Source organism: Canis lupus, chromosome 5 (genome assembly GCF_011100685.1).
Source record: "Canis lupus familiaris isolate Mischka breed German Shepherd chromosome 5, alternate assembly UU_Cfam_GSD_1.0, whole genome shotgun sequence".
NCBI classification, from domain to species: domain Eukaryota; kingdom Metazoa; phylum Chordata; class Mammalia; order Carnivora; family Canidae; genus Canis; species Canis lupus.
Genome location: NC_049226.1, coordinates 23,650,036 through 23,673,238, shown reverse-complemented (window position 1 = coordinate 23,673,238; position 23,203 = coordinate 23,650,036).

Here is a 23,203-nt window from a genome sequence, read left to right as displayed (position 1 = left end):
CTTTTGTTCCCTACTTGAAAGAATGAAAGTGATCATTGAAATATTTATGAAACACAGCAAAAAAAGTACTTTATTAAGTAGATAAAATCGCTAAAATGAATTTGTTTCTAAGACACATGGAACTCGGAAAAATGTTTAATTATTATATATCCCACAATATTCAATTTATAAAATATGTAGCACATACATGTTTTAAAACATATGAATAGGTCCCACCCGGGGAAGAAAAAAAATAAATAAAAAAACATATGAATAAATTAAACACCAGGAATTCACCACTCTACTTAAGAATTAGTATATTGGAAATATATCTTCATCCCTCTATGTACTCTTCACCATCTTAAATCCCTGTTTCCACCACTGAGGTAAGTTCTCTTGAGTTTTAGGCTCACTATTCCTATCTGTCTGAGGTTTTAATGGATAGAGAGGAAGAAATGTCAGAATATGATTGGTATGGTTCCACATCATTTCTATCAATCTACAACTGAACTTACTTGACAAGCAGTTACTTCTATGGCTCATTCATCCATTCATTCCTTGAATCCGCACATTTGTGTGATTTCCATGTGCCAGACTTTGCATGAACAAGATACTGTTGGAGCCCTCACCAAGCTCACAATCTGGTAGAGGATGCAGAAAGGTTGGCTGGCAGTGGTGTGTGGAATGATGAGCATTCCACACATGGGAGGGGAGGGGCCCCTGAGGGACCTTGTAGGAGAGGCAACTACCCTGGGGCCTAGAGGGCAGGAAGGTGAGGAACAGGGAGTGTAGCTTGATTCCTGGGAGATGAGTAAAAGCCAGCCAGACAATGGGGAAGGGTGGTAGGAAGCAGTGTGTGTGAAGGCCTGGGAGCATACAAAGCCTGGTTGGGGGGATGTTCATGGAGCTCAGCAGAAGTGAACTGTACAGAGCAAGCAGGTCTGGGGGTGGGAGTGAGGAGACTCAAAAGGAAAGCAGGACCAAGAGAGCTATTATTATTTTTAAGATTTTATTTATTTGACAGAGAGAGAGAGAGAACAGAGAACATCAGGCAGAGGGAGAAGGAGAAGCAGATGCCCAGCTGAGCAGGGAGCCAGACATGGGGCTCAATCCCAGGACCCTGGGCTTATGACCTGAGCTGCAGGCAGACGCTTCACCAACTGAGCCACCCAGGTGCCCCAGAGACAGCCATTATTAACCAGCATATGCTATTATTTTCTTTTTTTAAAAAAAGATTTTATTTATTTATTTATTTATTTATTTATTTATTTATTTATTTGACACACAGAGAGAGAGAGAGGCAGAGACACAGGCAGAGGGAGAAGCAGGCTCCATGCAGAGCCTGACATGGGGCTCGATCCCGGGTCTCCAGGATGACGCCCTGGACTGAGGGTGGCGCTAAACCTGGACCACCCAGCATATGCTTTTCCAGCATATTCTATGTGCAAAACACTGGGCTTGGCACTCAGAATATAGACTTAAAGAACAAATTCTTGCATTTAAGGAACTTAAACTCTCCTCAGCGAGATGGACCGTGCAGGGGCTTGTGTACACACGGAGCACAGAAATGGCATCAGTAAGGTAGAGTTTGGTGACCAAGGGCCACATGAAGCCATGAAGAATCACTTGAGACCAAAGGTGTTGACACCAACAAGGGGGAAATCAGGTCCTTCAGGATGTTTAGGTGCTTTGCTGGCAAAGGCAAGAGTCACAGCACACGGAGTCACTGTCGTGCTTCTGATTCCTCGCTCCCCGAAGTAGTGGTCCTGGAATTGCTTTGTTCCAAACCTGTCCCTAGGCCACCAGCTGGCTCGAATAACGTTCATAACGTTCTCTGGGACGCCGCTGTCCCGCAGGACTTTGGGCAGGGATGGCAGTGTCCTGGGAGGCTCCTCCAAGGCCAGCTTCAAGGCAGGGGCTAGGAAAGCAAGCGGTCAATGGAAGTGAACGTGGGGCCCAGGAGTCCATGAGGAAGGCGCCGAGCTCCCCGGGGGCGGTGGCACCAGCCTGGCCCCGGCGGTGACGGGAGTCCCCGGCCCGGCTCCCTGTTCTCTCGTCATCCCTTGACCCTGTCCTGAAGCTCTTCATCCCCGTCGGGTGGTCACCGCCCGGTCACCCCCCGTGCGCCAGCGCCAGCCCCGGCCTGGTGGCACATCCCGAGCAGCGGGGCTCTAGTGCTCCCAGCATTTCGCCCGCCCTCGAATGATGAAGTCCCGCTGCCCGCTCAGCGCCCTGGAGGGACCGGCCTGGTCACGGCCACATCTTCTTGGTGCCCCGCCTCTGGGCAGTGATGTGCACACAGTAGGTTCTGGAAGAACAGGTCCGGTAAGGTCAGGCCGCTGCGGGATTCTGCTGCGTCTGGTGCGGTTCCAGGGGAGCCGGGGACCAGCTCCCTCAAATGTCAAAACCCCCCAATTCAGAGCAGAATGTCGCCTGCCTCTGTCTATTCCTCCTTGGTAGGCATTTCCGACGGGGCTAGAATCTGCTTTGACAAGCAAGCTGATTAGCTATAGGCAAGACTAAGCAGGCTTGGGAAAGAAGAGTCGCTTGAAGACTTTTATCTTCCAAAGATTAGTTTAAGCCTTTCTTTGTTGTCTTCAGCGAGAACAAGAAAAACAAAGGGAAAAATTCACTGCCTGCCAATTCACCCTGTACAATGGGACTTACAAGGACATGCAAGTCCATTCCATTCAAGCTGAAGCCGTAAGGACTCAGGGGCCTAAGCTAAGGAGTGAGTTGGCTGGCTGAGGGTTCTGGAAGGTAGAGGGGAATCTGTTCCCAAATTTGTGGCTGACACTTATGGTCATTCTCCCTATAGGTTCAAGATCACCCTTGGTTCTGTCCTTTGAGGAAACCTTCAGTGATGCATTCGATCAGTCCAACCCAACACTCAGGCTTGGCCAGTGATTAGCTGGGATGCCTAGTGTCTCAATTGGTAACAACAATCACTAGTATCTATGAGCCACTGACTCTGAGCCAGGTGCTGTTCTGAGCCCTCTCTGTGTGGAAACCCACTTAATTATCATGGGGCTCCCATTCATAGGACTTAGGTAACTGTTATAATCCTCCCCATTTTGTATCTGTGAAACTGACCCAGAGAGGACAAGTAACTCACCTAAGGTCTCACAGCTTGTGTCTGGATGTGCAGTTATTGGAATCTAGCTGGTCTGTCTGGAGTTTGCACATGCAAGAGCAATGCTGGTCTGGCTTCCCAACAGGATCAGAGAGGACTGGAGGAGGTGTGCAGACTTCTGGCTTGTTCTTGCAGAGGCTGTTATGAGACGAATTGTACCCCTCTCAAATTTATATGTTGAAGTCCAAACCCTTGCTCTTGGCCTTCTGGCCTCTAGGACTGTGAGGAAATAAATTTCTGTTGTTCAAGCCCTTCCTACCCCGTACCCCCCTGGTCTGTGGTACTTATTATAGCAACCTGGCAAACTGATATATCTGGTCAGAGGTGGTAAAAGTTGCGCCCACCTATGTTCTCTTAGACTGCATCGCTAAGGAGCTGGGTGTCCCTGTCCATCTGGGTGTCCCTGTCCATCTAGTCTGGGTGGAGCATCAGGGATGCTGGGTGACGTGCCCTTTGTTGGGTTGGCTGCAGGTCAGCAGAGCCCTCTGCCCTTCCGGTCTATAACCCACTGACCTCTGGTCACTATTGGATTTGTAGATCTTTGGTTAAATCATCATGAAGTGCACATGTTGAACTGTACTGTGCTCTCTGAGAGAGTTCTATGAGGCCTTTGGGCCTCTCTTTCACCACACAGGGCTCCCTGGAGGCTGAGACAAAAGACTTGGCTGGGCACCTCCTGAAATTCCCTGAGGTGATGGAAATTCTTGCTAAATTGCTCTTCACTATAGCTGCCCCAGCACAGAGCAACCCAAAGAGAAGAAAGTTCTTGGATCATCTGATAGAGGCTGTATCCTAAACACTGAAGATTTTCTCCCCCCTAAGCTCATTACAATATATGGGAGATTAGAAAATCCAATTAAAACAAGATCCCAAATGGCATTCTCTTAATGTGTCTGAGCTTGGTATCAGGTAGGCCTGAGGAGATGGGATCTAAATTCTATTCTGTTTGCATTCTTATGCAAACATTGCTGCTTTATTTCATGGACCAAAATATCTTTTTAATAGGCTTCCAGCATGGAAAACTGTGTGCTATTAAATGCAGGTGATTTCTAGTCTCTCATCTGTTTCCTTTGGCCAATGAGGAGAAAATGTTCACACACTTGGGTGTGTGTGTATGCACGTGCACACACACACACACACACACTCACACACAGAGTAGATTGGATTCCACTGAAATATCTCTTTAAAGCACATGGAGTTTATTTTTTTAGAGAGGAAGTGGGGGTAAGCAGAAGGGGAAGGAGAATCCTAAGAATCCGTGCCCAGCAGGGAGCCTGACATGGGGCTTGATCTCAAGACCCTGAGATCTTGACCTGGGCTGAAATCAGGAGTTGGACACTTAACCACCTGAGCCACCCAGGCGCCCCTGCACCACACAAAGCTTAAAACCCACCCCTCCTCCTTGATTCTGATTGTGGAGCTGAATTATTTGGCTTCATCTCTTGAAAGCTAGTTTGAGGGTGTTTACGCCATGTTATTAGCTTGCGTTGAAGGCTGACACTTCTCTCAGCCAATTGACACTTCTTTCAATCCAGCAGTGTGGATTGAAAGCTTCTGATGAGCTGTGCTGAGGCAGATGTAAAAGAGGACAGAGGTCCTGGCCCTTATAGTCGAATTGGACCAGGACTCACTGACCTGAAGGAGGACCCGCTGGTGCTAACTGGTGGGATCCTAACTCAGAGAAGGTAGCCCCACCAAGAGAGACCACAGGGTGGATCTGTTGGGAGAGTGTTCTGCCCCCAGCAGCTCTCCCCTTCCACAGGGCCATGGCCTCTGTCCGTAGGGCCACAGTGTGGTTCCACGGGTGCACCCCAGAGCCCACATCCATGGGCATACCCCAAAGCCCACATCCACAAGTGCACCTCAGAGCCACATATAAAAATTGGCATTGATGGGACATCTGGGTGGCTCAGTCAGTTAAGCATGAGACTCTTGGTTTGGGCCAGGTCCCTGTGCTCAGTGTTGTGAGATCAAGCCCTGCATTGAGCTCTACCCTCAGTGCGGAATCTGCTTATCCCTCTCCCTCTCCTCCTCTCTCTTTCTCTCATAAATAATTTTTTTTTTTAATTGGCATTGTGGGCAGCCCGGGTGGCTCAGCAGTTTAGCGCTGCCTTCAGCCCAGGGCCTGATCCTGGAGACCCAGGATCGAGTCCCACATCAGGCTCCCTGCATGGAGCCTGCTTCTCCCTCTGCCTGTGTCTCTGTGTCTCTGCCTCTCTCTCTCTCTCTCTGTGTGTGTCTCCATGAATGAATAGATAAAATCTTAAAAAAAAAAATTGGCATTGTTGGGGTGCCTGGCTGACTCAGTCAGAGCATGTGACTCTTGATCTCAGGGCTATGGGTTCAAGCCCCATGTTGAGATTACTTAAAAAAAAAACATAATATTTATTTATTTATTATTTATTTATTATTTATTTATTTAAAAGATTTTATTTATTCATTCATGAGAGACACAGAGAGGAAGATAGGCAGAGAACAGATGCAAGACCGATCCTGAGATCCTGGGATCACATCCTGAGCCAAAGGCAGATGCTTAACCACTGAGCCACCTAGGCGTCCCTGTACATAGTGATTTCTAAAGGAAATAATAATGCTAAAAAAATTATATTGGCCAATGGTAAACTGCAAAAGCCAGTGAATTTTGCCATATTGCCTCTCCAAGTCATTATACCATTTGACCTTTCCATTAGTATATGAGCGCCTTTTCCCCAAACTCTTTCCAACACTGGGTATTGGCTGTTGTGCAAACAAACCTAGTTCTATTATTTACTGGTTGTTAATTTGGCTAGATTTCTTAGTTTCTCCTAATCTCAGTTTATGAGACTAGTTTCATTAGTCTATAAAGTAGAAAAAAGGAAAAAAATCCTATCTAGAGCTTTTGTAAGGGTCTTGTAAGATCATCTGTGCATACCACTTAGCACTGCCCTTGGCAAATAGAAAATATCCAATAAATGTTTAGTCTTCCAGAGACAAAAGGGTAAAATAGTCAGGAACAGGATTTTGGAGTCCATGTATCTGGATGAAAATTCTCTCTTCAGCCCTCTTTAGCTGTATGAGTCTGAGTAATGACTTATTTCCTTATCTGTAAAATGTAGGTGATAATAATAGTAACTTCCTCACAGGAATATTGTGAAGATTAAATTAATGAATTCATGTAAAGTATTTAAAAGAGAACCTGGATCATAGCAAATAATAAATATTAGCTATTTTTGCAACTTTGCCCAATTTCTATATCTCTAAATGTTTAATTTGCATTTATTCAATTACTAGTAAGTTTACATAGTTTTTAAAATTATGTATGTTAGCCAGTTCTATTTTTCTTGCAAAATGCCTATTCATGTTCATTGGCCATTCTCCTATGGGGATGTTTTTCTTATTTTCTTTTGTATTTATAAGACTTTAGGCATAATATATATAGGATCTGTATCTGTCATATATGCTTCAAATATTTCTTTTTTTTTTTTTTTGCTTCAAATATTTCTTGACTTATTTCTTGTCTTTTATTTTTCTAGCCCACTAAGGAACTGAGACATGGCATGACTCAATAGAAAAAGATAAAGAATTCTTCCATCTGCAGCACTTCTCTTATGGAAATAATAGTTTAGTACAGAAAATGAGTCACATACAAATGGAAATATAACAAATAATAAGAGGCAACAGAATAAATGCTAACTAAGTGGTTTCAGGAATAATGGTAATGACTGCCTACTCTGCAGGTAGATTGTTCTGCTGTGGTGCAGTTCCAGTGAGCTATTTCTGTATCGTGAGTTGGTAGGAAATATTTACCATTGATATGTTTGTCGTGAAGCAATGTTTACCCTCGGAGTGGAGTACAGGTTGGGTTAGAAGATTATTTGAAACTATGAGACCACCCAAGAGAATGTTTGTCATAACTGGGGAGGAAGAGATGAAGAACCTTTGTGGCAGGGGCGTCTGGGAAATGTGGTTCCTGGTCTTCTAACCCCGTGCACAGGTGACAGCAGGAAGGGGGAATTGCTAACACTGTCTGGCATGGCTACTGTTTGCACGGGGTGTGGAGGAAAATCCTTTCAGAGGCAATGGCCCTAGAAGCCCTCCAGATTTTGTCTGTATCTTTCTGTCCCACTAGTACGTGTCATTATTCTGGACTGTCATCCTTGAAACAGCCACCATGAAGGTTTCTCTTCCCCCAATCTTGCACTCCTAAAATCTATCCCCCACTCTGCATCAACACTGACCTTTCTAAATATAAATTTAATCATCACTACTACAAGAGTCTTCAGGACAGAGTCTGGATCCATGGCATGACATCAGGGGCTGCACAGCCCGCCCTAAATACCGCCTCCACCATACCTGTCCTGCAGCCCCTCTGGATACCCTAAGCTCCCTCCCTCCCAACTGCTGGACGGTTCCAACAAACCATGCACTCTCTAGGCTCAGACATGATTCCTCTTCCCCCTTCTCTACTTCCATACTCTTTGCCAACCTTTTTTATCTGTCCTACTAAACCATATAACTTCCTCATCTTCCTTGCAGCCAGGGGAAGCCATGGACTACTGTTCTGGAAAAAAAAATTATATATGTATGGTTTTTAGAAGACGGTATCCATTCCCAAATAAAAAGGCAGAATTCGTCCATGGAGTCTTTGGTGCCTGACTCACACCCATTTTTTTTCCTGTCTGGAAAGTAGACAAAAGATCTGGAAGCACCGTAGCCATCTTGCAACCCCACTGGGAGAGAGAGATTGAACGTGGAAGACAATATGGAGAGGATGATGAAGCAGAAAGATGGAAAGAGCCTGGTCCTTGATGATGTTACTGAGGTGTACCCTGGACTTGCCTCTCCTGAGCTTCTGTTGGGGCTTGAGAGAGGAAACACTGTCTGTGGGAGTTATTGGTTAGTTATCTTTCATTGCTTCAGACTGTATTCATAATGGACACAGATCAAGTGCAAGTGGCATATCTTCTGGAAACATCCCAGTCTGCCATAGAGTTCTTTCAACTGTCATCTCACGTCATCCTGTACTACTCCTTGCCTAGAGTCTTCATTATATGTCTTCCGGGGTGTCTCACCCCAGAATCTGAGCTCCTGAGAGGGGAAGTTTACTCCAGTTCTCTTTGCCTCTCCATCTCTTTGCCTCCCCAGCACCTGCTTCATAGTGTTCAGGGTTGACTCTGGAGTCATCCAGTAATGGCCTTGCTGGAAGCACTGATTTAGCGTGGGGAGACGGTAGTGTTTGAGGACATAGAAGTAGCAAGAAGTAGCAGGAGGGATGGAGGAAGGGTTGGAGACAGGAGGGACAGACGGGACTACAGGTAAAGTAGATGCTGGAGGAGATGAGAGCAGGTGGAAGTATTATTCCTGGCGAGGAAGCAGGACATTTCTCAGTCATGAGAGTGAGGGAAGTTCTGGAGATATTTAAGGAGAAGCTAGAAAAGCTGAGGGAATAAATCACATAAAATTGTTATAACCTTCCCAGGAAATAGAAAATTATCTGTAGACAGTCAGGTGGCACATTTGAGATTGAAGCTAAGGGCCACAGGGGGAGAGGTAGCTATGAGAAGTGCCCCTTCCAGGGGGAGAGCTGAAAGCAGCACGAGAGGTTCTCAGCAGAAGGAGGGGCTCAGCCGAGATTGGCAGCATGTACCTGGTTTTACACTGACACAGGTTCAGGGTCATTTTTATGACTCTATCTTCACTTTTCAGATTGCCAGTATCTTCTGGAGAAAGTCTTAGGAAGGGGCTGCTTAGCTGTAGAGGGACTACATCTGGATGGCAGATGGGATTCTAGAATGGAAGGGAGTGCTTTTCTAAAGTTGACTCTGTGGGATATGGGTGGACTAGGAATACAGGCAAGGAAATGAAGATCATAAGAGATCCACCAGGAGGCAGAGAAAGGATCAGGAATTGGGACAGTTAGAGTCTGAGACATGGTGTGATGCTTTGCGGAAATGTGGAGGAATGATGACATCTGTGGAATTCTTATGTCCCTACTGGTTCCTCTGGTTCCAGAGACAGAGGTCCCTAGCTCTGTAGAGAAACTTAGAGAGACCAAGGAATTAAACGGATTGTTAAGAGGGGTGTTGGAGCCTCGGGGATGATGCCAGGGGCATAGAAGAAAGCAGGCTGTGATAGCATCTGGAGGAAGGTGTAGGATGATGGCCTGCCCACCATCTGTTGAGGGAAGGAGGCTGACTGTTGACTCAGAATGGAGACTAGGAAGCTTGAATGCTGGTCTCCTATGTCTGGGCAGGAGGAGAAGTCCTTTCACCAAACAGGGATGGGAGGAAAGTAGAGTGAAAACAACGTTTCAATTATGAGAACTTTGGGGACTGACTGGAGCATGAGCTCTGCTTTGAATCCTGACTCCTCTAAATACCCCCTGGAAATTCAACCTCCTATACCTCTATTTTCTCATTTGAAAATGGAGATACTGGTTTTTTACTTACAGCTTAGGTCAAAAGCTATGGTGAGAATTCTTTGAGAAAATATATAAAAGTGCCTGGCAGGTAATAGATGTTCAATAGTGATGCTACTATTATTACTTTTCCATAGGGGTGTTTATAACAGAATGATGCTTCTGAAGAGCCCAGGGCAGGGTTGGTATGAGCTCGGTGGAGTCTGGCCCATCTGGACATACTTGTGAGCACAGGCAGGGGAGCAGGAGGGAGGCATATGTGGTCTCTGTGGCAATTGTCAGTTGCAGGGGTTGGGACAGAATAGGGAGATACTAACAAAAGAAGGGCCAGCATATCCTGGCAGCTCTTGAAATACCAGGACGGGAGCCACGGGGAAGGGCACCAGGTTGGAATGGATAGAAGCTATCTCTGAGCCATCTGCAAACATGACACAGTGGAAGGAGCAGGTGCCTGAGTTCAGAAGGCCTAGGGCTGATTGAAGCCTGCTCCCTCCACCTGAACCAGACAAAGAAAGATCTGTGTGATCTTGAGGAAGCCACAAGATGACACACGTCCAAGTGGGTTGTCACCTGTTCAGTGCTGTGCATTGTGGAATGGGGCTATCGGGAAGAGACCTGGGACTGTGTTGGATATGAACGCATGCACTTAGGGAGAGCATCTCCTACTAACATGCTAATGAGGTTGGTAACACTAAGTTTGGCCTCTTTTTCTTAAAGATAGGCTTTATTTATTTATTAACACATTTTAGGTTTTTTGGGGGAAATATTTTATTTATTTATTTGAGGGTGAGTGCATGAGTGGGGGTGGGTGTCAGAGAGAGAGAGGGAGAAGCTGAGCAGGGAGCCTGACAGAGGACTCGATCCCAGGACCCTGGGATACATGACCTGAGCTGAAAGCAGCTGCTTGACCAACTGAGCCATCCAGGAGCCCCGCCCCCCCCCAGCACATTTTAGTTTAAGAGCACTTTTAGGTTCACAGCAAAATTGGAGGAAGATGTAGCGATTTCTCATATACCTCCTGCCCCCACCCATGGACAGCGTCCACATCGTCAGTATCCCCCACCAGCACGGTATATGTGTTATGATCAATGACCCTTTGTTGGCACATGATAGTCACTCAAAGTTCATGGTTTATGTTAGAGTTCACCATTGGTGTTGTACATTCTACAGGTTTGGAAAAGTCTAGAATGATATGTATCTAACATTATAGGATCATACAGAATAATTTCATTGCCTTAAAAATCCTCTGTGCTCCTGTTCTTCCCTCCCTCTCACCAAACCCTAGCAGCCACTGATCACTGTACTGACTCCATAGTTTTGCCTTTTCCAGAATGTCATAGAGTTGAAATCACACAGTGGATAGAAGCCTTGGTTTTAGAGCTCACAGAGGACCATCATAACTATGGCAACTTGTGAGGGAGGTATTATCATTCCCATTTTATAGCCAAGACACTGAGACTCAGCTGGTTAGGAGATGACCCAGCAGAGCAGAGGTGACCCTGGATCTTCAGATCCCCTTCCTACACTTGAGTCTTCCTGGTGTGGAAGGGGGGAAGGCTCTGATGATGGTGACTCACTGTTGTCCTGTTTGCAAGACTTTTCTCTGTGGCCCTGCATGATTCTCTCTTACTTGGGGGAAAATGTTTTCCAAATACACAGTTTTTCTTCTGCAATTGTTTCAGCCAGAGAGCTGATTTTTCTGTTTGCTCTAAAGCTCCTGTTGAAATACTTCTGTCTCCGCTTCTGCCAAATCAATCCCGAAAGACACTCCGCCCTCCTTGATCTCACACCCCCTGGGGCCAGGCATCTCTGCTTGTCCCCATCCTGTCAGTGATGGATTCTTATCTCAGCCCCAGCACACGGCCTTCCTTGGGACAGTGATGTTCTTTGCCCTGCCACTGCTTTCATTTTCCCACTTTTTGATATGTTGTCCTGTGATTCATGACGTTTAGCAGGGCTGTTTAATAACTGAATTCTCTAATGGGACAGACATGTCCTGTAAAACCCCAGCTTCGTTCTGGAACAAGTGCAGTTGCCGAAGGGGGGCGGCGAAGTGGAGGGGTCCAAGCTGGGTTTGGGGAGGAGGCATCCGTGTTACAAGCCTGCCTGTGTGTGAGAGAGAAGCGGATGTGGATTCAGGAGCTGGGGTCGTTTTCAGACTCTGTCATCCTGGGTGATGAGAGAACAAGGACTTGCCTTCAGCAAAACAAAAGCAGAGATTTGCAGCGGCAAACATGAAGCATTTCAGGGGTTGCCTGTGTGAGCCCATGACCGAAGTCCAAGAGGAGCCCCCCTGGTACACTGGTTCTGCAGAAGGCCCTGGGATAATTGCACCACCCTAAGGACAAGCCCCTCAATTGATTGAGATCAACTCTTTTCCCACCATTTTGAGGGAGCCCCAGCATTGGATTGAAGCTGATTTAAAAGTACCCGCAAAAAAAAAAAAAAAAAAAAAAGTACCCGCAAAAATGTGGTTTTCTTGCATATCTGAGTTTGTAGACAGAGATTCATCTCTGCTATATCTATTCCTGGGCACAGGAGCCTCCAGGACCCGGGCCGGTTTCATCCTTAAACACCCCCTCTTCCAGTGTGCGTTCCCAACATGGCCAAGCACTGGCAGTTCCAAACAGAAGCGTCTTTCCATCCCACTGCCTTTGCTTAGGGCCCGGGCAGAAGCTTCTGAGCAAAGCCAGTTGTGCGCAATGTAGTCTGCTTTAAGTAACCTACCCCACTGCTCTGTGTGCAGGTAACTTGACCCGGGAACAGACATCTGACGCACAGATCCACCCCCAGGTGGCCTGGTGTGAGTAGGCTGCGCTGTACTGGATGGGAGCTGGCCAACGCAGTCCCACTCTTCGAGAGTTTGAATGCAAGGAACAGAAAATCAGCTGACACACTAGCATGGGAGGAAGCCAAGGCAGACAAGGAGACAGGGTAGGATGAAGATCAGTGGAGGTGAATACTAGGAATAGACAGAAATTAGAGCGAATGAGGTAAATAGATAGCAGTGGCTGGACATGTGGAAAGAGGGGAGAGATAGGCAGACAGGGAGAGAGGCTTAATCACCAGTCTGCTGAATCACCAGAATAAAATGCAATGGATCCACTTCTAGGAGAACTCAGGGTATGTGAGCATTAAGAATTGTGTTCATTCTTGAATGTTCCACGTGAGGTGTAGCTCTATGTATCTTTACATTAAATTTCCATTAACTGAAGCAACCTTTTTGTCTTGAAGTCTGGAAAATTTTAATGCAGTCCTGAGATCCCAATTGCCTAGACTGTCCTTCTCCCTGTTTCCTCACAGCTTTCTATTCTTGCTGTAAAACCCCATTCATGCCTCCTCCTTTCGTCTCCCCCCAGTCCACTGCGCCCCCTCGGCTGCCACCCTCTGTGCTCCTAGGACCACATGTCTATCACTGTGTTTGGCTCACCCTGGTGTGATCATCTATTTATCATCCTTATTAGGTGCTTACCGCTCCCTGGCAAGGATTATGCTTTACCCATTTTAAAATCCAACTAACAAATGTCAGAACTTGAAGCTGAACCCAGGTCTTCTTTACTACTTCCTCTCTAGTCCTTAAGCTTTTTAGGACTGCTTCCTCCTGTCCCCCAGCAGATGTTTCCAGGAGATTTCATCTGGCATCTTCAAACTCACACAAGGGGAGGACTCTACTTGCTGAACCCTGACCACCTCTTAGTAAGGGGTTTGCTTGCTAGCTTCTCAGTTGAAAGATAAAACACACAGCGATTTCTTTTTCACTGAAGAAGTAGTACAGTTGATCAGTTTATGGTTTGACAAAATGAGATCTATCCTCAGGAGCAAACTATGTCAAAATATATCAAACACGTACATTTGTGGCGAAACGAGGCCCGATCTGCAATGGGCTAAGACTGAGTGGAGAAAGCAAGATTGTGGCTGCACAGCTGCTGACAGCCTTGGTGTAGACAGGAGGAGGAGCACTGCAAAGGATCCCACTGCAGGCAAGCCAAGGTGTTGGGGGCTCGAAATCCAAGGAGGCCACGACGGTGACACCAAGTATGACCCCTTCCTGAAACTTTGCACCCTAGGTGTTGCACTTGCCTTGGCCTTGCCTCTGGAGTCCTTGTGTCAGAGCCCGAAACAACCTTCTTAGAGTTTGTGTACCTTTGTGATTAGGAGGATTTCAGAGATGGCATCGTGCCTGTCTCCTATTGCCACATCCCCAAGACCGAACACACTTACTGAGTTTGCTGAGTGAATAACTTAGTAGGATCTGGGGAAACCAAAGTAGATTCAGCAGTGAGCGGTGTCTGTTCTTTTAGAGCAAACACGTAGAAAGAAACTTATATTTTTGAACAGGTGACTTAGAATAGAAGAGAGACAGATTGTTGTACCTCCAGAGAGAGGATTAGTTCCAACTCTCCTCTTCCCTTGGGGGTTTTTGTTTGTTTGTTTGTTTGTTTACAAAGAAAGCACTAACATTTAAATGAACTAGTGTAGGTTAGTGATTGGGGATGAGATGAGATGGCTTTGGAAGCACCTCCAAATCTTTAATCTGGTGTTATTCATTAATCCATTTTTCCAAAAATCATTTATTGAAGATCTACTTCATGTTATCAACAGGACTAATTGCTGTGGCATGATTGAAAGCCTGTATCTAAATATAAAAACCTTATTGGGGCACCTGGATAGCTCACTCAGTTGAACGTCCGACTCTTGATTTTGGCTTAGGTCACAAGCTGAGACTGCCGGCTTCAGTTTCCATGAGATGGAGTGAGGATTGAACATGGAGGGAATCTGCATAAAGTACTTCCAGATTTTTATAATCTCTCCCTCCTCCAGTCTTATAGAAATTTCTCATCCACACCTAATTCACCAGCGATTTTTAATGGCTCAGTCTTTCTAAAGCCATTAAAGGAACATTCATTTTAGGAACTAATGTCTTTCTCTTCACATTCATATTTAATCAGTTTATAATATACAAGTACACAAAAGTATCTAAACATATATATATACTTATATATCATATAAGTATATTTTATATATAAAATGATATAATGATATATCATATGATATAAATGATATATATACTTATGATATATAAGTATATTAAAAAATATTTAATTAAATTACATAAGGGCAGACCTTGGAGATACTGCAGGTTTGGTTCCAGACCATTGCAATAAAGCAAATATCGCAAATGAAGAGAGTAAAAAAAATTTTTTTAAAGATTTTATGTATTTATGTATTTACTTATTTATTCCACCGAAAGAGAGCATGCAAGCGCAAGCAAGGGGAGGGGCAGGAAGAGGGAGAAGCCGACTCTCCACTGAGCAGGGATCCCGATGTGGGGCTTGATCCCAGGACCCTGAGATCATGACCTGAGCTGAAGGCAGAAGCTTAACTGACTGAGCCACCCAGGCACCTCCTTTTTTTTTTTTTTTAATTTCCCAGTGCATATAAAAATTATGCTTACACTATACTATAGTCCATTAATTGTGCAATAGCATTATGTCTAAAAAATGGATATCCCTTAACTAAAAAATTCTTCATTGCTAAAAATGTTGACCATCATCTGAGCTCTGAGTGGCCTGTGATCACTCATCACCAGATCACCATAACAAACATAAACATAGTGAGAAAGTTTGAAATATTGTGAGAATCACCAACATTGTGATGCAGAGACACCAAGAGAGAAATGCTATGGGAAAACTGGCTCCAATTGATTTGCTCGATGCAGAGTTGCCATAGAATTTCACTTTGTAAAAAAACAAACAGCAGTATCTGCTAAGCACACTAAAGCGAAGTAATTATAATTATAATAGGTAAACAATTTGTGTATGTGGGACTCAAGTCCTGCGATCACGACTTGAGCCAAAGGCCAATGCTCAACCACTGAGCCTTCCAGGTGCCCCCACAGTTTATGTTTTATACAACCCATATTCATAGAGGCCAACTGGGAGAAGTGTGTGTTAATGAGCTTAACCACAGTGTTCAGGGTCTTGTGGCCACTGCCCGTGTGATCTACAGAAGTCCTGGAGCACGCTGGTTCTGTCATCTTAGCCAGTAGGGCTTGGTTAAGAATATACTAAATCTCCATTATATGACCAGTTCCAGAATTTGGTCTTCCACTTTGGATGATCAGAAACTCACTTTTGGTAAGGTCGGAAGGGAATGAGGCTAAGACAGTGGCTCAGACTAATGAATTCACAGAGGCCTAAGGCCTGTGGCCGCGTCTTAGTCCCTTGTTTGCATGACGGATGGCTGTCAGAGGATCCGGGCTATTGGAGGTCTGTGTGGTGAGCATATTCTATGTTGTCTCCGCTGCTCTTGTTTTTTATTCCTTTATCACATAACCTGTCAAAATTTGTAATTATTTTAATGCCTGCTTATCTGGTAATTGCAACTGAGGGCTGAATGAGGATTTTTAAGATAGTTTTAATTGGCTTTAATTTTTACAGTAATTTGCGGTTCATAGCAAAATTGAAGGGAAGGTATTGAGATTTCCCCTCTACTCCCTGCACCCATGCAAGCACAGCCTCACCCATTCCTGACACTTGCCACCAGAGCGGTGCATCTCATACAACTGATGAATTCACTGACCTGTCATTATCACCAGAAGTCCAGAGCTCACATTAGGCTCACTGTTGGTGTTGTGCTTTCTATGTGCTTGGACAAACGTACAATGACATATATCTACCATTATAGTATCATACAAAAAATCTTCTGAGGAGGGGGGTATATGCAGGAAGCTGGAAAGAAGAGGGGTAGATGTAGGAAGGAAGGCTAGCTAGTAAGTTGAGAGAGTTCTTATAGCTTTTCTTTTCTTGGTGAAGTTAGAGGTAATATCTTGAGGGTTTCAGAGGCATGATGATGGCTTGGGAGAGCAGTTCTAGAGAAGGGCCTTCTCACCCTGGAAATATTCCAGGCTAGCTGACTTTTGAGTCCACTTGGGACTGAGGCCATGCCTGGTTGTGGCCCTTGGAGCTCAGGCATGAGAATCATGGCGGACGCTGGAGGGTTTCTGGGTAGTTTTGCCAGGTGGGGGCTCAGAACTCATAATATTGTCGAGTGTGGTTGAAGGAATGGCTTCTCTGAGGCCTTCTTTGCCCACTTTCTTGCTTTTGGACTCTGTTTTATGCGATGGGGCCACTGGCTTGGTGAGTACGGAGATGCTGGTGAGGGACTAGCACAAGTCTGGAAACATCTTAAGGCCAGCTTACTGGACTTTCCTTATATTGAAGCACTCCACGAACGCTGGATATGCATTTTAGGAATTAGCCATTCAACAGTTTAGGTAAATCTATTACACTAACTGGCAATTTTTTGTGGGGCAGAGCCAGTGCCTGAAAATATAAAAATGAATATTAAGGAACTCCTTTGTTCCAAGAGTTTACAGGGTAATGGGAGAGACACGTAAGTAATTATATAGAAAAATAATAACATGTTAGGTCCAAAGGTAAAGACATTTACCCCATGTTGTGGGTCCCTAGGGACAGCTGGATGCTGATTCAGTCATTTCTCCACTCTGCAGAAATGAAAATAGGCAGAAAAATGCTGAGCTTTGCCTCTCTGGTCAGAAGGGATGCCCTGCAGGGCAGCAGGTCTGGGCCCGGCTGGGCTGGAGTTCAGGGTTCCCATCCAGGAGCTGGGGCCCAGCTGGCAGCAGGGACACGCCAGGCTCCCTTTGAGGGCTGTGGAACCAGCAGGGGGACTCTAGCCTGGCTGCCTTAGCACCACAGCATGGATTTTCCGTGGCAGGGAGCCTAGCAGGAGCTGCATTGAGCTTTGGCAGATCGCGATCCGCATCAGAGCACAGAGGTTTGCTGTAAAACCTCAGTCAGCAAGAGATCTGTCAGGGCAGCGTGAGTCAGGGAGGGGCTTCTGGACACTGGTCTTCTCAACTGTAAAGCTTTGGGCCCAGCCTCCCATCCCCCTCTCAGTACAGCCGTCAGGGGCAGTGTGACTTTTTGGAAGGAACACGCAGGTAAGGTCGGGAGGCAGCACACGCTCAGGCCTTGCATGGGTCTCATTCTTGTCATCCGACCAGGGAACAGGAGTAATAGTAATAACACTAATAATAACGATAGCAACAGATACTATTATGACTACTACTGACACTTATTAACTGCTAGCTGAGGAGTGACATGGATTAATCGCTCCCACAGGCTCGCAGTAGACGTTAGGGGCTCCGCGTTAAAGATGATGCCTCAAGGTGTGAAGAGGCTGAGCAACTTGCCGAGAATGGTTCTGCTGGAGGCGTCCTGAGGTAGCACAGGGCCCAGGTGCGATGAACCTCCCGGTCCCCCTTCTTCACCTCGACTGCCCACTGCCCCAGACACATTTTACATTTGTGCGTTGCCTTCCAGTATTCGACTCACTTTTCCCTCCATCACCTCACGTTAGCTTCAGAGTTTTCCCAGGAAGCAAGCGGAACAGGTGTTACTGGCCATGCCAGAGATGTGCAGACTGAGGGCCAGAGAGGTTAGGTGACTAGGCTGGTCGTGCAGGGCTGGGTTAGAGCTCCAACCAATGTTTGCTGATTTGTATCCTCCTCTTCTCTTTCTGTCCCACCTGGTTGCACAGTTCTCCTGTAAAGAACTACAGGAAAGATGAGAGGATACACTGTCCTTGGAGGAGCTTGAATGCCTTTGGAAAGAGCCCTAGCCACACAGGAGAGGGAAGCAGCTCTGTGCTGGGGCTGCTTCTGATATTTGCAGTTGTTAAGGTGACTTTCAGGGGCCTGCTATTTGAAGAGTGGGGCTGCTTCGGCCAAGGTCTGGGATTAACCCTGTGTAGGCTGTATGGGCTGGACACAGAGAGAAACCAACCCAGCGGAGGCTCACCTGAGATTGCCTTAGTAAGCAGTGGTTGTTGGCCTTCTAATGTACCCTCCATCCTGCAAGGTTCTGGGTGCCCACTGGCTATCCCCCTGCACTTGGCTTATCCCCCATTAAGAACGATAGCCATTGACACTTGGGCAACACTCCACACTTGGAAAAGTGTGCAAACATGACTTTTACACTCAGGATCTTATTGGCTTCTCATAATAGCCACGAAGAAAGCCAGGGAAGACATCTTACAAACAATTATTAGAGGGTTCAAATGACTTTTTCAGGATATGAATATTAAGTGGTAGAACAAGGGCTCAAACATAACCCCATAGCTCTAAAATCTATGGTCTTTTTACTGCCCTTGATTTCCAAAAACCCATCTACTCTGCCTTCCATCTCCTCAGGGCTTCAAAGTTTTCAAGATCATGTATTACTTTTATTGCTATGTTTTTAGAAGATTCTGGTGACAAAAATGCTTAAAATTTGGTAGAAATTCTCGGGGAAAGTGAATTATTCGGCATGGGCACATTTTACCAATGCTCTTAAACCCAGCCCCTAGGCATGTTTTTACTTTGTTATTGCCACGGTCCAATCTCCAGTATTCCCATTGCTTTACCAATGGACCCCCTCATGTGCTGGGGTATGTGGATGCTCATCCGTGCAAGTGTATACTCGCTGCTCTGCCAAAGTCATATTTTGCCGTTGGTGAGTCAGGGGCTCCACCTTCTAATAGGAGAATCAATGCAATTTTTATTAGTTTATAGTTTTGAAGAAATACTTTTGGCAACTGCATGGCTATATTTACTCTTCATAGGTGACTTTGAAGGTATAAGGATGGACATAAAAATTACCCTAGAGATTTGACAGGTAGAGTAACCACAGAGACATTGGTCTGACCCTTTTAATTTATAGCTGTATATATCCTTTGGGATACTTTTGGCTGCAAGTAACAGAACACCTATCAGCCAGGTCTGACATCATAGGACATGTGCCATTTTCTTAACAAGAAGTCTGGAGGAAGTTGTAGTGTAGGATGTTTCACTGGTTCTGAAGATGTAGGTTCCTCCAGTCTTACCCTCTGTCATATCCATGCATGGCAATGTCGTTTCTTACAGTTGCAAGATATCTGCTTCACTTCCAAGCATCATGTCTCTTACAAAAGGTCTAAAGAAGAATCAAGAGGGTATTTGGGGAATGTGAGAATGTTTTCCTCTTATGTCTCTGTTTTTTCTTTTACATTAAGATTTTATTATTTTTTGAGATTTTATTTATTTGCTTGAGAGAGAGAGAGTGAGCAAAGAGGGAGAAGCAGACTCCCTGCTGAGCAGAGAGCTCAACTCAGGGCTCTAACCCAGGACTCCGAGACCATGACCTGAGTAGAGGGCGGATACTTAACTGACTGAGCCACCTAGGTGCCCCAAGACTTCATTTTTTTTTTTAGAGCAGTTTTATCCTTTGACCTGCACATGCATGGCTTCTTGCATTATCAATATCACTCAACAGAGTGGAACATTCATTACAATTATATAAACATATATGTACACATCACAATCACTCAAATACCATAGTTTATATTACAGCTCACTCCTGGTAGTGTACACTCACTGGACTTGGACAAATGTATAATGACATGTATCCATCATTATGGTATGATACAGAGTATTTTCACTGCTCTAAAAATCCTCTGTGCTCTGCCTATTTATCTCTCTCCTGCCCACCAACCCATGGCAACTATTGATCTTTTTACTTTCTCCATAGTTTTGCCTTTTCTAGAATGCCACACAGTGGGAATCATGCAGTATGTAGCCTTCTCAAGTTGACCTCTTTCCCTTAGGAGTATGCATTTCAAGTTCTTTTGTGTCTTTTTATGGCTTGACAGCTGTTTATAATTCCAAATAATATTATGTTGTCTGGTTGTACCACACTTTATCCATTCACCTGCTTAAGGACATCTTGGTTGCTTCCAATTTTTGACAATTATGAACAAAGATGCTAACAAACATCCATGTGCAGGTTTTTCTATTGACATAATTTTTCAACTCCTTTGAGTAAATACCAAGGAATGTGATTGCTGGATTGCACGGGAAGAGTATGTTTAGTTTAGAAGAAACTGCCAATCTGTCTTCCAAAGTGGCCGTATCATTTTGCATTCTTATCAGCCATGAATGAGAGTTCCGAGTTCCTGTTGTTCCACATGCTTATCAACACTTGACATTGTCAATGTTCAGATTTTGGCTATTCTGATAGGCATGTACTGGTATCTTGCATTTCCTTGGTGACATATGATGTGGAGCATATTTCCATAAGTGCATTTGCCCTCTGTATATCCTCACACTGGTGAGGTGTCTGTTAAGGTCTTTGGCCCATTTTTAAATTGGGTTGTTTGTTTTTCTCATTATTGAGTTTTAGGACTTCTTTATATATTTTGAATAAAAGTCCTATACCACACCGTCTCTGCTTTTCAAGGATTAAATTCTTATCCAGAATTTCCCCAGCCAATTTCCCCATATGTATCATAGAACCCTGACTATAAGGAAGGCAGGACAGCATGAATTCAACATTTGCAGCCTTCATAGTTGGAAGCAATCAGCGAGAAGGGGGTTGGAGATACCTCCTGAGTGGCCAATCACCAGTACCTAACCAAGGAGAGCCTGAACTCCTGAGAAACAGTGGGACTTCTCTGAAGTCACAAAGCCAGTGGGAGCTGGGAGTAAAATCTACATTTTCAGTCAGGTATCCAAAATGGGAAACTGAGTGTGGGGAGTGGGGGAACTTCTGTACCAGAGCATCTCTTCTTCTGTTCCGATCCATGGAGATTACATGTCCTAGTTTTTGGCTGGTTGAGATCCCAGAACTGTAATTTGAAGCCAGATTCTTGGTAGAGGAAGCTGGCCTTGGTGGTCAAGAGACTATTAATTGTTCCTTTTGTCTCTTAGCTTGCGGGCAAAGACACCTGGTCACCTGTCTGACCATCACAGAAAATGCTGATGTTTCTTCTGTCAGAATTCATCTTTTGCAAGGTGTTGGTGATTTTTTTTTTATTGGTCAGAGGACAAAATAAAAGTACTCGAGTCTCTAATTCCCCTAAGGTGAGCTATTTTAGAAATCTTCAGAAAGTTAGGTAGGAAAAGATCACAGCCCAGATCAATAACTGCCTCCTGGCCTGAGAGCAGAAGATGGTTTATTTATGTGCCTGGGATGTTGTTGAGTGTATGCTCAATACCCAAGACTTTGATCACATGGGCGTACATAACACCAAGCAGTGAATTATTAAAACCAAGAGAGACTTGCTTGGTTCACATACCCTCCTGTGCTGATGCTCCAAAAAGCAACTTCTACTCTCTTGACTTCCTTGAAAAATTTGCTGGAGCTGTGATTTGGAATTACTTTTGCCAAAGATCTTAAGTTCCATATAGGTCAAACTCATCACACACAATAAGAGTATTCCTAGGAGGGCATGTGTAAGTGCTGTTTGGGAAAATTGCATAGTGTTTTATCGCCCCAGAGAAGCAGGTAGGTTAAAGAGATCTTGAAGCCCAATCCTTTGCAAAGAGAAGGCTCATTTTTGCAATGCTATTTGTAATGCCAACAAACTCCACCCTACATATCTATTCAGTGTGTGATATACTGAGTTGGAAGTTCCATGAGAAGGAACCACACTGTGTTTCCATAATGTGAAAGGATAGGAGGAGGCTGGGATATTTGTTCTGTATGTTGGGCCATGAGGTTCTGCCTAACAGTGGAAGGGCTGAAAATGTTTCAGGAGCTAGTTAGAGACTTCTAATGTGATTGAGAAAGTCCAGAGGAGCATGGTGGAAAATTAAAATTTGTGTGGAGAATGCATTTGGTAAATTCTAATCAGTATGCACAAAGACGCTATGGTCCTGTGGTCAGATGATATGGATGCCCTGTGAGATAGGCCACGTATTCATGGGCCTGTGATCACTATGTCTCACTGTAGATTAACAAAAAGTTAATACACCTAGTTTGGTGTATCAGTCTCTCTTCAGTGCTGATAAGCATTCTCTGTTCATATTGTCCTTTCCAAATTTTTAAATTTTGTTAGTCCCAAGCCTAAATAATGCAGGTTCCTGGAAGATTTTCATTTATATCTTTTGCCAGATGGAACTTGAACTCCCCTCTCAGACTTCCTTACCATGTTTCTTAAGCACATTTCAAATATAGTGATTTCCAGAGGAAGATGGATCTATTCCATCTTTTTTCCTGGAATTTTCTAGCATCCCAAGACCCTTTGTCTCATTGAAGGCAAGACAAGACTTCTCCTCCTCATCTTCAAACAATGAAGCCTGTTGGACCTCAGTGCTTTTGCTCACCCTAAGCCTTCTGGAATCCTCTCCACCAACTCTACTGTCACTGGACAAAATGCTTTTGGTTCCAAAGTTGAAAAAGCAAGCAAAGCTGGCTTAGATGAAAAAGAGAAAATTCACCGGAAAGACAAATGGGGGGCACTTAAAAGAACTCAAAGGTGGTGGTGTCACAGGGCCTCAGGAGCCAGAAACTTGGAGGAGGTAGAAATTCACGTAGTATTTCCTGTCTCACATTTCTCCTTGTTTCTCATCTCTACTTCTTGCACACCCACCTTTGTTCTTGCTTTCTGTAGACTGGCTCCTTCTGCTCCTCATTTACATGGTGGGAGACATGGCCTCCTTCCAGCTCCCAAGTTTGTAAGTTATGCACTCATCTATGCAGAGAGGCTAAAGTTCTCTTTCTTTCTGGGTCCCAATTCCAAATTCCAAGAAAGGTACTCTGATTGGTCCATTTCATGTCAGTGGCCCAGTTCTGGACCAATCAGCTAAGTCTAGGGATCAGGGTCAAGCCACAGAAATGTAATATTGCTGTTAGAACAGAGCCTATGGGATG